Source organism: Pleurodeles waltl, chromosome 2_1, assembly GCF_031143425.1.
Source record: "Pleurodeles waltl isolate 20211129_DDA chromosome 2_1, aPleWal1.hap1.20221129, whole genome shotgun sequence".
Lineage (NCBI taxonomy): Eukaryota > Metazoa > Chordata > Amphibia > Caudata > Salamandridae > Pleurodeles > Pleurodeles waltl.
The window spans coordinates 107,940,940-107,954,681 of NC_090438.1; positions in this window are offsets into that span (position 1 = coordinate 107,940,940).

Sequence of the window (13,742 nt, forward strand, 5' to 3'; positions counted from 1 at the left end):
CGCAATGCATGTATTGCGCCACTTTGTATCCCTTTGTGCTACATTATGCCTGCGCCAGTCATAATGTATGCAAAGGTGGCACTCCGCCATTTGGGGGGGGGCAAAAAAGTGGTGCAAAGAAATCTGACAGATTTCTAAGCATCATTTTTTTCTGGCACTTTTAACGTCTGCTCAGAGCAGGTGTTAAAAGGAGGCTTCTGTTGGTTACAATGGGCCTCTGGGTGCTTTGCAGGATTAGCATCTACATTTTTTATGCTAATCCTGCAAAGCGCCGGACTAGCGTCAGAAATTCTGACACTAGTCCCCTTACTACCGCCATGTTGCGCCTTATTTTAAATACAGCGCACACATGGCGGCGTTAGGGGAGCGTTAAGCGGTGTAAGAAAAGTGGTGCAGAACTGTGTGCAGCGCCACTTGGGCATATATTGGAGCCCCTAGTGCCATTCTAACGCCACATTAGTGTAATTTATTTTAAGTTAATGTGGCGTTAGAAGGCCAAAAATATTGAACCATATTTACAGAGTGGCGCAGTGCATGCATTGCGCCACTTTGTAACCCTTTATGCTTCATTATGCCTGCGCGAGGCATAATGTTTGGAAAGGGGCATCCCCCTCATGAGGGGGGCCATAAAAATGGCGCAAAGAAATCTCACAGATTTCTTTGCGTCATTTTTTTCCGGCACTTTTAACGCCTGCTCAGAGCAGGCATTAAAAGGAGGCTTCCATTGGTTACAATGGGCCTCTGGGTGCTTTGCAGGATTAGCGTAAAAAATGTGTATGCTAATCCTGCAAAGCACTGAACTAGCATAAACAATTCTAATGCTAGTCCCCTAACTACTGCCATGGTGCGCCGTATTTAAATATGAAGCACACATGGTGGCGTTAAGGGGGGTGCCAAGGGGTGCAAGAAAAGTGGCGCAGCACTGTGTGCACCGCCACTTTTTTCAAATATGCCCAAAAGGGCAGTGCTTCATTTGTAAATAATTGCCCAAAGCCCTCCTCTTAAACACTCAGCTGCTGCAATTAAGTGTGTGAACACAAAATGCAGAGACATCGTAATCCTGAAGCCATCTCGGGCCTCTTCAATCCATTTACAGGCACTCCCTGTCCCTTAAGCTGACTCTTGCGGATTTCAGTTTTTTTCACATTGTGAGGCTTTTTCGTTTTTCTCTTCCTCCGTCTTTCCCATATGTGTCTTTTTCTCGCAGTAAATGCTTGAGGCAGAAAAATAAGCACCAGCCCTCAAAAATAAGTGCCGGTGCTCCGCAACGGAAACAACAAGCATAAATTAAGCACTGCCATAGGGGCATATGTAAGAGCTCCTAGTGGCATTCTAACGCCACATTAGTGTCATTTTTTTGCTAATGTACACTAATGTGGCATTAGAAGGCCAAAAACGCTGTGCCATATTTACAAAGAGGCGCATGCATTGCACCACATTGTAACCCTTTACGCTGCATTATGCCAGCGCCAGGCATAATGTATGCAAAAGGGGCATCCCCCTGTTAGGGGGGCCAAAAAAATGACGCAAAGAAATCTGTCAGATTTCTTTATGTCATTTTTTTCGGCACTTTAAACGTCTGCTCAGAGCAGGCATTAAAAGGAGGCTTCCATTAGTTACAATGGGCCTCTGGGTGCTTTGCAATATTAGCATCAACATTTTTGACGCTAATCCTGCAAAGCGCCTGACTAGCATAAAAAATTCTGATGCTAGTCCCCTAACTACCTCCATGGTGCATCATATTTTAAATATGACGCACACATGGTGGCGTTAGGGGGGGTGCTAAGGGGTGCAAAAAAAGTGGCGATGCACTGTGTGCAGCACCACTTTTCTTAAATATGCCCCAGATTTCTGTTTTTTGCAGCAGGCATATTAACCCTCCATGCTACCTTATGGCAAAACTCTTATCTCTCTCTCTAGCAGGAACATTAATCGCAAGATGTATCTTGACATTTTAATTGTTTCTTGAAGGGTAAATGCACACAGAACTTTTCAGCAGGTGCTTTTAAATCGTGTGTTTCTGAAGTTATTGCTAAATACAGCACCCCCCTGAGGTCAGCACCCAGTGCGGTCCCGCCCCTCGCACCGCCCAAAAGCCGGCCTTGGCTGCACCTTGCAATTCATTCTATACTGGGTATACAGCAATTAATTTGCTGAAGTATAGAAACTGAAAAATAGGTATCAAGAAAACCTTTGTATTTCCAAGATGGGCACAAGATAAGGTGATGGGAAGCAGTGGTTATTTGCACATCTCTAAATTCCAGAGGTGCCCATTCAAGCATGTGAATTACAGGGCATTTCTCATGTAGACATCTTTTTTACACACTGTCCTACATTTGGAAGGAACAAATGTAGAGAAAGACAAGGTGTAATAACACTTGTCTTGCTATTCTGTGTTCCCCCAAGTCTCCCGATGAAAATGGTACCTCACTTGCGTCGGAAGCCTAATGCTTGCGACAGGAAACACAACATGGACACATCCCATTTTTACATTGAAATCTGACATGTTTTTTGCAAAGTGCCTAACTGTAGATTTTGACCTCCAGCTCAGCTGGCACCTACCAAACCTGTGCATTTTTTTAAACTAGACACCTAGGGGAATCCAAGATGGGGTGACTTGTGGGGCTCTGACCAGGTTCTGTTACCCACAATCCTTTGCAAACCTCAAGAATTGGCCCAAAAACACTTTTTCCTCTCATTTCGGTGACAGAAAGTTCTAGAATCTGAGAGGAGACACACATTTCCTTCCACCCAGCATTCCCCCAAGTCTCCCGATAAAAATGGTACCTCACTTGTGTGGGTAGGCCTAGCGCCCACAACAGGAAATGCCCCAAAACACAACGTGGACACATCACATTTTCCCAAAGAAAACCTAGCTATTTTTTACAAAGTGCCTATCTGAGGATTTTGGCCTCTAGCTCAGCCGGCACATAGGGAAACCTAGCAAACCTGTGTATTTTTGAAAAACAGACACCTAGGGGAATCCAAGATGAGGTGACTTGTGGAGCTCTGACCAGGTTCTGTTACCCAGAATCTTTTGCCAACCTCAAAATGTGGCCCATAAAACACCTTTTCCTCTCACTTCGGTGACAGAAAGTTCTGGAATCTGAAAGGAGCCACAAATTTCCTTCCACCCAGCATTCCCCCACGTCTCCCGATAAAAATGGTACCTCACTTGTGTGGTTAGGCCTAGTGCTCGCGAAAGGAAATGCCCCAAAACACTATCTGGACACATCAAAATTATCAAATACAAAACTAGCTGTTTTTGGGGGCGGGGGAGGCATCTGCGTTTTTGGTCCTTGGATCAGCAGCCATCTAGGGAAACCTACCAAGCCCAGACACTTCTGAAAACTAGACACCCAAAGGAGTCCAGGGAGGTGTGAAAACCTCAAATTTAGCAAAACAATAACTTTTTCCCACATTTCTGTGTGGGATCACCGCACCGGGACAAATTTCCCACCACCCAACGTTCCCCCCAGTCTCCCGGTAAAAATTATACCTCACATGTGTAGGTGGGCCAAGTGCCTGTGACAGGGAAGAGTCAAAAGCATGTCAAAATTGAGGGGGAACCAAAGCGTGTCCAAAAGGGCAGTTTGAAAAAAAAAATTTTTAGGCTGACAAGTGCAGCAGAATTTTTATCTGTATAGATGAGACAATTTTGGGTGGTAGGAATTTTGTGGATTCCTGCAGATTCCGGAAGGTTCCATCACAAAAATGTGGGAAAAATGTGTGATTTCCAGCAAAGTTGGAGGTTTGCAGGGCATGGTGGGTAAGAAAATGATGCAGGTGCATGTGAAGCACACCACCCTGGAATCAACCAGATGTTTAGTTTTCAGATGTGTCTGGGTCTTGTGGCTTTTTCTCAATTGCAGCGTCCCAAAGTAAAAAAACTGCAGCCCTCACCATTCCAAGAGGGACGATTTTGAGAGTTACCAAGCTCTCATGGCCCAAATGTAAAACCAAAACCCAAAATAATCAACTGTCCTCTTGCTTGCCATGGGATAAGATGTTTTAGTGGGCGGGGGAGAGCTGAAAGACTGTTACCCCCTTCAGTTGGGGTTGGGGCATAACCAGGCCCATACTGGTTGGTAGCCACCACCCCACTATTTTTTTTTTTATTTCCATGCCATCTAATAGACTTTCTGCCCCCCGGGGTGTGGATCGGGGTAATTGCCCCATCTGCCCACTGGTGGGTAGAACAACTTTGGCCCTCTTTATTTGGGGTGGGGGTATGGCCATATCCCCACGCTCTTATTTTGAAAAACAAAATCTTCCCTGGCCTCTGGTGGGCTTTCTGCCCCCCTTTGGGGGCAGATGGGCCTTCCAAAATAGGCCGATCTGCCCCCAAGGGGGGCAGATATGGGCAACAGTAATGAGCCCCCATGGGGAGCAACTCATTCCTAAGGGGCAGCCCCCGAACAAAACACACACACCAATCCCTGGTGTCTAGTGGTTTCTGCCCCCCTTGGGGACAGATTGGCCTAACAAAAATAGGCTGATCTGCCTCCAAGGGGGGCAGAAATGGCCTAAATAAAATTTGCCCCCCGGGGAGCGACCCTTGCCTAAGGGGTCGCTCCCCATACATGAAAACATAAAGTAAATAAAAAAAAATATATATACCTGGTGTCTAGAGTTTTCTGACCCCCCCCGAGGCAGATTGTCCTAATTATATTAGGCTGATCTGCCTCCGGGGGAGCAGAAAAGGTCTAAAAATATTCTGCCCCACTAGGGAGCCACTCTTGCCCAAGGGGCCGCTCCCCTTTTGCCTTAGTATATAAATAAAAATCCTTGGTTTATAGTGGCTTCTGCCCCCCGGACCTAAAAATAATTTGGCCCCCGGGGATCGACCCCTGCCGAAGGGGTCGTTCCCACTCTTAAAAAAAATAAAATAAAATAATCCCTGGTGTCTAGGGGTTTTCTGCCCCCCTGCCTACAAACAATTTGGCCCCGCAGGGAGCAACCCTTGCCTAATGGGTCGCTCCCCACATAAATGGGAAAAAATAAAATAATAATAATTATCCCTGGTGTCTAGGGGCTTTCTGCCCCCCCTGGGGGCAGAAATGGCCTAAAAACTATTTGCCCCCCTGGGGAGCGGCCCTTGCTGCTATCGTGTGCTGACGTCATCAGACCTCACTGGGGGGGTCAGGGGATGGAAGGGGAAGCGATTCCCCTTTCCCCCGAGGGCCGGTAATCGGACATAATGGTTTCGTCCGTGGCACCTGAGAGGCACAGCCACTAACGTAACCATTACGTCCGTGGCCCACAAGGGGTTAAGGATATGGTGGGGTAGGTTTTAGGTTTCAGGGTGGGGGTTTGGGGTAGTTTTTAGAACAGGGTTGGGGTAGGTTTTAGGGTTCAGGGCAGGAGTAGGGGTAGTTCTAGGGACAGAACAGGGTAGGTTTTAGGGTTTCGGGCAGGGGTTGGGGTGGATTTTAGGACAGGGTGGGGTACTTTTTAGGACAGGGTAGGTTTTAGGGTTTAGGGCCAGGTGGGGGTGGGGAGTCGTGGTAGCTTTTAGGACAGGGCAGGGTAGGTTTTAGGGTTTAGGACAGGGGTCTGGGTAGTTTTTAGGATTGGGTGGGGAGTTTTTAGGACAGGGTAGGGTTTAGGGCGGGGTAGGGGTTGGGTAGGTTTTAGGACAGGGCGTGGTAGGTTTTAGGGTTCAGGATGGAGGGTTGGGGTCATTTTTAGGACAGAGTAGGGTAGCTTCAGGACAGGGTAGGTTTTAGGGTTTAGTGCAGGGCAGGGGGTCAGGGTAGTTTTTAGGAAGGGCGGGGTAGGTTTTAGGAGAGGGCAGGGTAGGTTTTAAGGTTTAGGGTAGGGTGTAGGGGTAGTTTTTAGGACAGGGCGGGGTAGGTTTTAGGACAGTGCAGTGTAGCTTTTAAGGTTTAGGGTGGGGGCAGGGTAGTTTTTAGGGCAGGGATGGGTAGGTGCCCATTCTAATAGTGTAACCAACCATTTACTTGTGTCAGGGGCCATAGCCGATTTCCATTCCATTGCTATTTGTCTCATAACCAGAACAAATGCTAAATCAATTAACCTGTGTAAATATTTCTTGCCTTTGGGTTTAGTTTGGATGCCCAATAGGCAAGACTCGGAGTTGCCTGTAGTGCATCACCAGTAATTTCCACCGTGATAGTAGTAATCTCCATCCACATTAATTTCTGGGGTGGACATTCCCATACTATGTGATAAAAACTGGCCTCAGACAGTTTGCATCTCAGGCATTCAGGTGCTGTCATTGGGAAGATTTGCTTGATTCATTGGGGGTAGAGATATGTTTGGTGTGTGTAGTTAAATTGTATGAAGCAGAACCTGGGGTTCCTAGATACCACTTTTACATTTTGTACGGCCCTTGTCCAAGCCTTTTGTGGCAGCTTTTGTGGGAGGTCTGGATTCCAATGAGCAAGCGTTTTTCTGTAGGACCCACACAGCGGAGGCCAACAGTGCAACCTATAACAACAATACTGCTCTACACATTCCACCACCCATAAGGAGCGCGTTTAAAACAGGTGACTGAGGAGGCTCTTTCTCCACCGTCGCCCATATGGCTTTTACCACAAGTATGATTGCGGGGTACGTCAGAAAATAGCCTTCACTCAAGTCGTATGTGTTCATAATGTCATCGAAGGACAAGAGGGTATTCTCTTGAAACAAGGTTCCCATAGTGTCCAACCCCGCTGTTTTCCACTGTGTCAAATTGTGCTGGGACGCCACTGTTCTCATTGCCAGTAATTGGTCCAGTAGGATCTGTGGGAAGTAGGGAAAAGTATGTCTGCGTTTCCAACAGGTGCGTGTCACCATCATCAGGCTCAAGCCTCTCGGGGGAAGACAGGCACGATCCAAAAGCCAGGTGTACACGCTCACCCCACCAAGTCTAGATCTAACTGCCATCCATTCAGCACTTGGTGTAGTTCCTAGCCATCACATCTCACAATTGGAGCTGGGCTGCTGTGTCATATAATTCAAGGTTGGGTGCCCCCTTACCCCCTTCCAGGAGTGGCCGCTGCACCCTGGACAAACCCACTTGCTGGCAGCCTGTCCCCCAGATCAATGTCAGTAAAAGTCCATTCAGGTTATGGAAAAAACACTTTGGGAGTATGATAGGCAGAGCGGGGCACCAGCGTTTTGGCCACAGCTACCCGTCCTAACCGGGGTAAGGGTAGAGAACCTAAAAAAGAGAGCAAACCTCACACTGAATGTATCACTTCATAGATATTGCCCTCTTTGATGGCCTTGCCATTGTTGTAAATTTGCACACCCAGGTACTTAAATGTATCATAGCACCATTTGAGGCGGCGATCAGATGAAGCAGTCCTCTGGGGTTCGGGTTTTGGGGCAAGAGGGCATAGATAAGATTTTGGGCCAGTTCACTCATAGCCCTGAGACGGTGCCAAAGTTGCCAAGGAGCCACATCAAGTCTAGCAGTGAAGCCCCTATGTCGTGCAGGTAGACCAGCGCATCATCCGCGTATAAGGACATAATGTGATGGAAGTTGAGTTCTGGAATCCCCCAAGTTGTCGCTCGTTGCCGCAATAAACAGATGAGCAGTTCCACGGCAATCGCAAAAAGCAAGGGTGACAATGGACACCCCTGCCTGGTGCCTCTGAAGATGAGGGAAACTGTGTGATACTAACTGACCTCTCCGAACCCTGGCCGTCGGGTTTGTATATAACATGCGTATCCATCCTCTGAACCCCTCCCCGAATGCCATGTGTTGCAGTGTTTTAAATATGAACTCCCAACTCAGGGTGTCGAAGGCCTTCTCAATGTCTAAAGACACTGCTACCCTATCACGTGCCTCTGGGGACATGTCATGTATAATCTGTAAGAGCCACTGTATGCTGATGAAGGTATGGCAGCCTGAACCCGGACTGATTGTCATGGACCAGTGTCTCGATTATGGGGAGAAGCCTGTTGGCCAGTATCTTCCCAAGTATTTTATAGTCAAGATTAAGAAGGGGCAGTGGTCGATATGATTGAACGTCCAGTGGGTCTCGTCCCCGTTTAGCGAGAACCACTATCAGAACTTTGCATTGTGAATCTTGTAAATGGCCCTATGTCCTGGCTTCCTCAAACTCCTCTTGTAGGGGTTGAGTGAGTAGGGTTAAGAATGCAGCATAATATTCCACTGGTAGCCCGTCTGTACTCGGGGTCTTATTGTGGTCCATCTAGACCACTGCAGTCTTTACCTCTTCAAAACTTATGGGGTCGTCCAATGCAGCCCTTTGAATTGGAGGTAGGTGCAGCATAGGGATCCCGTCTAGGAAGTCATATATCTAGGCAGCAGATTGAGCATGTCCTACACCATATAAAGAGCGATAATAGTCGCGGAATGCCTCGTTAATATCTGCCTGTGTCGTAACTAGCAAACCGTTGTCTCGCTGTATGGCACTAAATGGAAAGCTTTGTTGATCCTCCTAGGTCAACCACGCTAGTAGCTGGCTTGCTCTATTGCCCTCTGCATGTAGTGTATGCAGTTTGTGTTTGTAATCATAATGATTTAGTCTGGACCCTGTGTTTTAAAGTCTTTCTCATAGACTACAGAGGCAGTCGACTCCTTTCTCTTGGGCAGCCAATGCTCTTTCCAGCGTGCTGTCGCACAGTGATCGCACACCAGCACTTTGTGAGCGTCCCATTCTATAACCCATAGGGTTGTGGATCGATTATTTAATTCGAAAAAGTGGAGGACAGAGGTAGTAAGCCCTTCGCGAAAAGGAGGATCTGATAGAGCCTCAGTTTGGAGACACCAGGTAGGAACACATGCACCCTATCTGTCCCATTGGAGAGTAACTTGCAGTGGACAATGGTCTAACAGTGTCCAGGCCAGGTATTCCGACCGAGTGATCAATGGCCCCAATTGGTCAGTGCAGAGGACCAAGTCTAGTCTGGTATGAAGATCATGGACCTGTGAATAAAATGAATATTCTCGGTTTGTTGAGTGACCTAGTCGCCATACATCGTGTAAGCATCTTTGTGTCAGCAATGTCTGAAAGTGTTGTGATGTTCGGGTTCCTATCACACCCTATAGAGGGGGTATGGACTGGTCCCAGGTTACATCTTGTACACAATTAAAATACCATCCGCAGAGGGTTGATGCTGTGAGGTCATAAAAAAGCAAAGGGGTGAGTCTTAATTCTATTTGGTTAGCACTAAATGCATAAACACAGACAAATGTTAAATGTTTCCCATCTAGGTGGCCCTCTAACAACACGTATCTACCTCCGACATCTGTATGATGTCTATTAACCATCCTTGGGACCCCAGGTGCTATCCATATGAGAATACCTCTGGCAAATGGCTATGTGTGTGTGATGATGTTTCAGGTATGCATAAACACAATAGGGTTTGGTTGGCGTTGCCATACCATGCACATTCCATGCCACTATATTATATAGGGGAGTGTATGTCACATTGTGTCCCCCCATTGTGACTTGTTAATACACTGATGATATCCAGAAAACTGTGGGTGCAGGGTCATCTAGAATCTATTTGTGCTGTGCATGATGTCCAAGGGGTGTTCCCTCCCCTTCCTCCCACCACCCCCCCAAGAATCGTCATGTGCCCAATGGCTTTATATAAACAAACTCATGACAATAACCAGAACATAACATTTGAATCCCCCCCAGGTTAGGTACTCCACGGGTCCCCAGCGAATTGCCCCATAGTAAAAACTTGAAAACATCAAAGATATAGCTTGGGCTAAACATGTCGTTATTAGACTCTTACTTGGTGGGGCGCTGGTAGAGTAACGGTAATTAATCTCATGGCAAAGCCCAGAATGTAGCAGTCTCCACCCATTGTGCCTAGAGTGCCCAGCTTACCAGTGAAGCACCCAGATTCACCAGTGTACAGTTTTCACAGAGACATCTCTGCTCAGTGTGACATCGCTTGTTTCATAAGTCATCTGCAGATCTCAGCGTGATCTGCGGTCCCTAGAGGACGTTGTGTAATGAGTAAGTCGAGTCCCCCACCACTGAGCCAGAGGTCAGTGGTTCATCTATCCGTAATAATGCAAATGAATTTGTGCTATATTGGAAGGCTTCAGACACTGCTCATGCCTGTTCTGATTCTGCCTGTTCTTGGGACAGCTTCAAGATGATGGTTCGACGTTTGTGGTGCAGAGGTTTTGGTAACAACCAGTCACCATCAGCTGTCTCCTCTGTTGCTGGTTGTGTCAGTCCTATGGCATGGAGCCAGGTCCATACATCTTCTGGTGAGAAGAACACATGGGTCTTCTCCCCGTCTGTAACCCGCAGTTTCGGTGGAAATAGCAGCGCATACTTCATGTTCACCCCACGTAGGAGCTGCTTTAACGATCTCCACCTCCACTGGACCTACATTGTGAAGTCTGGGTATGCTGTGGTCTGTGCGTTCTCATATTGTCAGGGACCCTTGGCAAGGAATTGCTGGAACAGTGGATCTCTATTCCTGTAATTAAGCAGGCGTGCTATAATGGGGCGCAGTGGTGCGCCCAGAGGAGGTGGTCTGTCAGGTATCCGATGTGATCTTTCAATGTAGAAACATTTTGGCACTTTATCCGCCAGCAGCGTCATCAGCCATTCTTCAAGGAATAGTCCTACATTGGGGCTTTCAGAGCTTTCAGGGAAGCCCAGTAGGCTAATGTTGTTACACCCGCAGTGTCCTTCCACATCTACTGCCCGTCAATGCTGATTAGCCATTCGACTGTCCAGCCCATTGTATGGGGGAGGGAGGGCACCAGTTAGGCCTCTGAATTAAATGAATGTTCTGTGGAGCAACTTATTTGTTCCTTGCCAGGCTGCAGGTTGTATCATCCTCTCTGGTTTAGGCCCAGGAGGATAGGGTGGGTCCAGGTTGTACAGTGGGGCTCTGGTGGGGTAACCGCAGGCTACAGGGCCAGGCAGCACACCAGCTGCACACGCACCTGATCCAGTGCGACAGGAGGGATGCTCGGAAGGCCGAGTCTCATCTCATAGGGCCAGGGGACTCCTCCCGATCCTCCAAGCAGGCGAGCAGAGCAAAATAGCGCAGTAATCCACCACTGCTGGGCTGGTAAGCCCCTGGACACTTCACAGCCGTGGACTGCAGCCGGGCACCACTTGCCTCAGGCGCTTCTCGGGATAGGGGACGGGGAATTGCCATTACAATCTCCCAGCTCTAAATAGCGTTTCTGTATTCTGAGGTCTGGTGGTTCCAACGTTCTTGCACTGTGCCGGATCTGTCAGCGCAGCCCATATTTCATATGCCGTGACACTGTCGTCGAAGCGGGCCTCACTCGCAGTCACAGCCCACAGTGTTGCTGTTGGCAGTACTATTTTCTTTCTTTTTTTTTCCCTCCCGGGAAAAGGCATTGATGGTGTGCAGCAAGGGTTCTGGGCAGTTCTTTTCAGGATTATAAAATCAATGGGTGAAATTATCGCTGGATTAATGTCGGGCCCACCTTGGAGCTCTTCAACAAGTGCCCGATGCGGCCACCATCTTGAGGAGGTAGTGCTTGTGTATGAAAGGGCCAACGTTCTATCTCCCAAGTAATACATTTGGCAATATAGTGGGATCACCATCACATGTTCATACAATTTACAACTCTTATTTGCCATGCCATTAATGGGAAAATATTATTTGTGACTCTGTAATTACAATGGGAACACTGAGTCGTGATATAACAATATGAACTGAATTATTTTATTCATACAAAGTAGAAAAAGGCAAAAAGAGTTACAACTAGGTTTGAAAGGATGTCTGGTTTCACTTTCTGTCCTATGTTTTTACTACTCATTCGATGGAGGATGGACACTTGGACATGACTAAGTCAGTAATGAGTCATCTGAGAATAAATACAAGGGTGTTATCAACTTTGGAGTGTTGGTGTTTTTCCTATGCAACACTGGGAAACAGACATATAATATGTATATATTAATATGTGTTTGGGGGTGGAGGGTGTTTGTGTTACTATTTTTGTGGGGACCTTGGCGTGAAAACATACTCATGCTGTTGGGGCTACTTGATTGCACTGTGGGGACCTGAACCCAAGTCCCCACAAGGTAATGATGATAGAAAGTGACTCCTGTGTTAATTTGTACTACTTTTTAAAAATTGGCATTGTGGGGCCCTGTGTTACGTTATCTGTGTTTATTTTTTTACTCAGCTCTCCCCATGTAGACAGGAACTGCAGGCTTAAACACACCAAGGAATCTAAACACACTTCAATGACGTATTAACAGGGTAGAAACAGATGTTGTCAAAGGAAAGGTATAATTTCCAACAATAGATACTTTTACCCATTTAAACAAGCTGTTCAATCACATGTAAACTTTTTTCAATTTATTAAAGCAATTTAATTTTTTAAATCAAAATAGTGATTAAATATGTACATTGTAGTTTGCAAATGCAATTTTTTTTAAAGTCATTGTATGATGGATATGTAAGTGAGATGCTACGTTTTTAAACTGATTTGTCAGAACATCCTCCAATATTGTGATATATATTTTATTTTAAGAAAACATGCTCTAATTAAGTTACTAACCAAAAACATAGGCTATAGCCAGCATAAACCCATTCTAAGAAAACTCCTAGATTGTATAATTAAGACGATAGTCACAGACACACTGTACAGTCGTACCATTTTCAAAAATGTCTCCATTGTTCTTGTAATGTGTCTGTCATTTTCGTTATGGAAACAGTTTAAATTGTAAAGGACAAGGCAAACAGCAAATGTGGAATTCTTCAGAGATAACCTTTAGTGTGACCTGAGATTGGAGGACCCTATAATGGACTGTTCTCTCTGAAAAACCCCCACTTATGTGGCATTACTTTAACTAATAATTAGTTAATTAGTGATTCAAAAACTTGTAACTGCGAGCTAGATGCCGAAATAACACATTTACTTTGTACCGTATTATACACTGTATTTCAAATATGCATGCCATTGACTGCAGCATGTGTGCGTGTCAAGCAGTGTCTAATATGGGTCTCACTCCCCTTCACATCTCCAATGTACATGCACTGTGTCTGAAAAATATATTAAAAACGACATATCAATTTCCAACAATACTGTACTAAACGGTTAATCTCTCTCATCATTAGCTGGCCTTCCCAGATAACATGCTCTTTGATAATCAAACCATCAGATTTTAAAAGGACATGTGCCAGTCTTAGAATTCTTCTAAATGTATAGTGTTCGGTTGAAATAAACTACCATGTTTAAAGCAACGTATTTTAAGCAACCCCTGATTTGAGAATAGTGTGATATAAACTGAAGGTGCGGAAACCTAACATTTTGTGGCAAATATGAAATCATTCTTTGCACCCTGTTTTAATAACATCCGAGTTTGTTGCAGGCCTTTTGTCCCAACTGCTGGATAAAATCATTTCCTCCAGTACGTCAATTTGAGGTGTAAGAATCTGCCTTGAAAATAAACTGAAGACGGGACTTCAGGACGTGCAGCCACGGACGTGCAAATGCGCCCTTGTGCAGAACAAAAGGGACTTTAGGCCGACTGGAGACCATTGTGTCGAAAAGCCTTGAAGCTCCTTCCTCTCTGGGACTGGGGGATGGGCTCTTCTGCTGACACACCTTTGCAGGTAGAAGCAGCTCTGGACGTGACTGATCTGAAAATGACAGCAGCCAAGAAGGGAGTCAAACAGAAGCGGGGTCTGATCACAATTTCCCGCTCGTGGAAATGTTGTGAAAGCAACTATAAATGCAAAATGTGCACTTTTAAAAGCCTTCAAAATGTTAGGCGCACATATGTGTCTTGGTA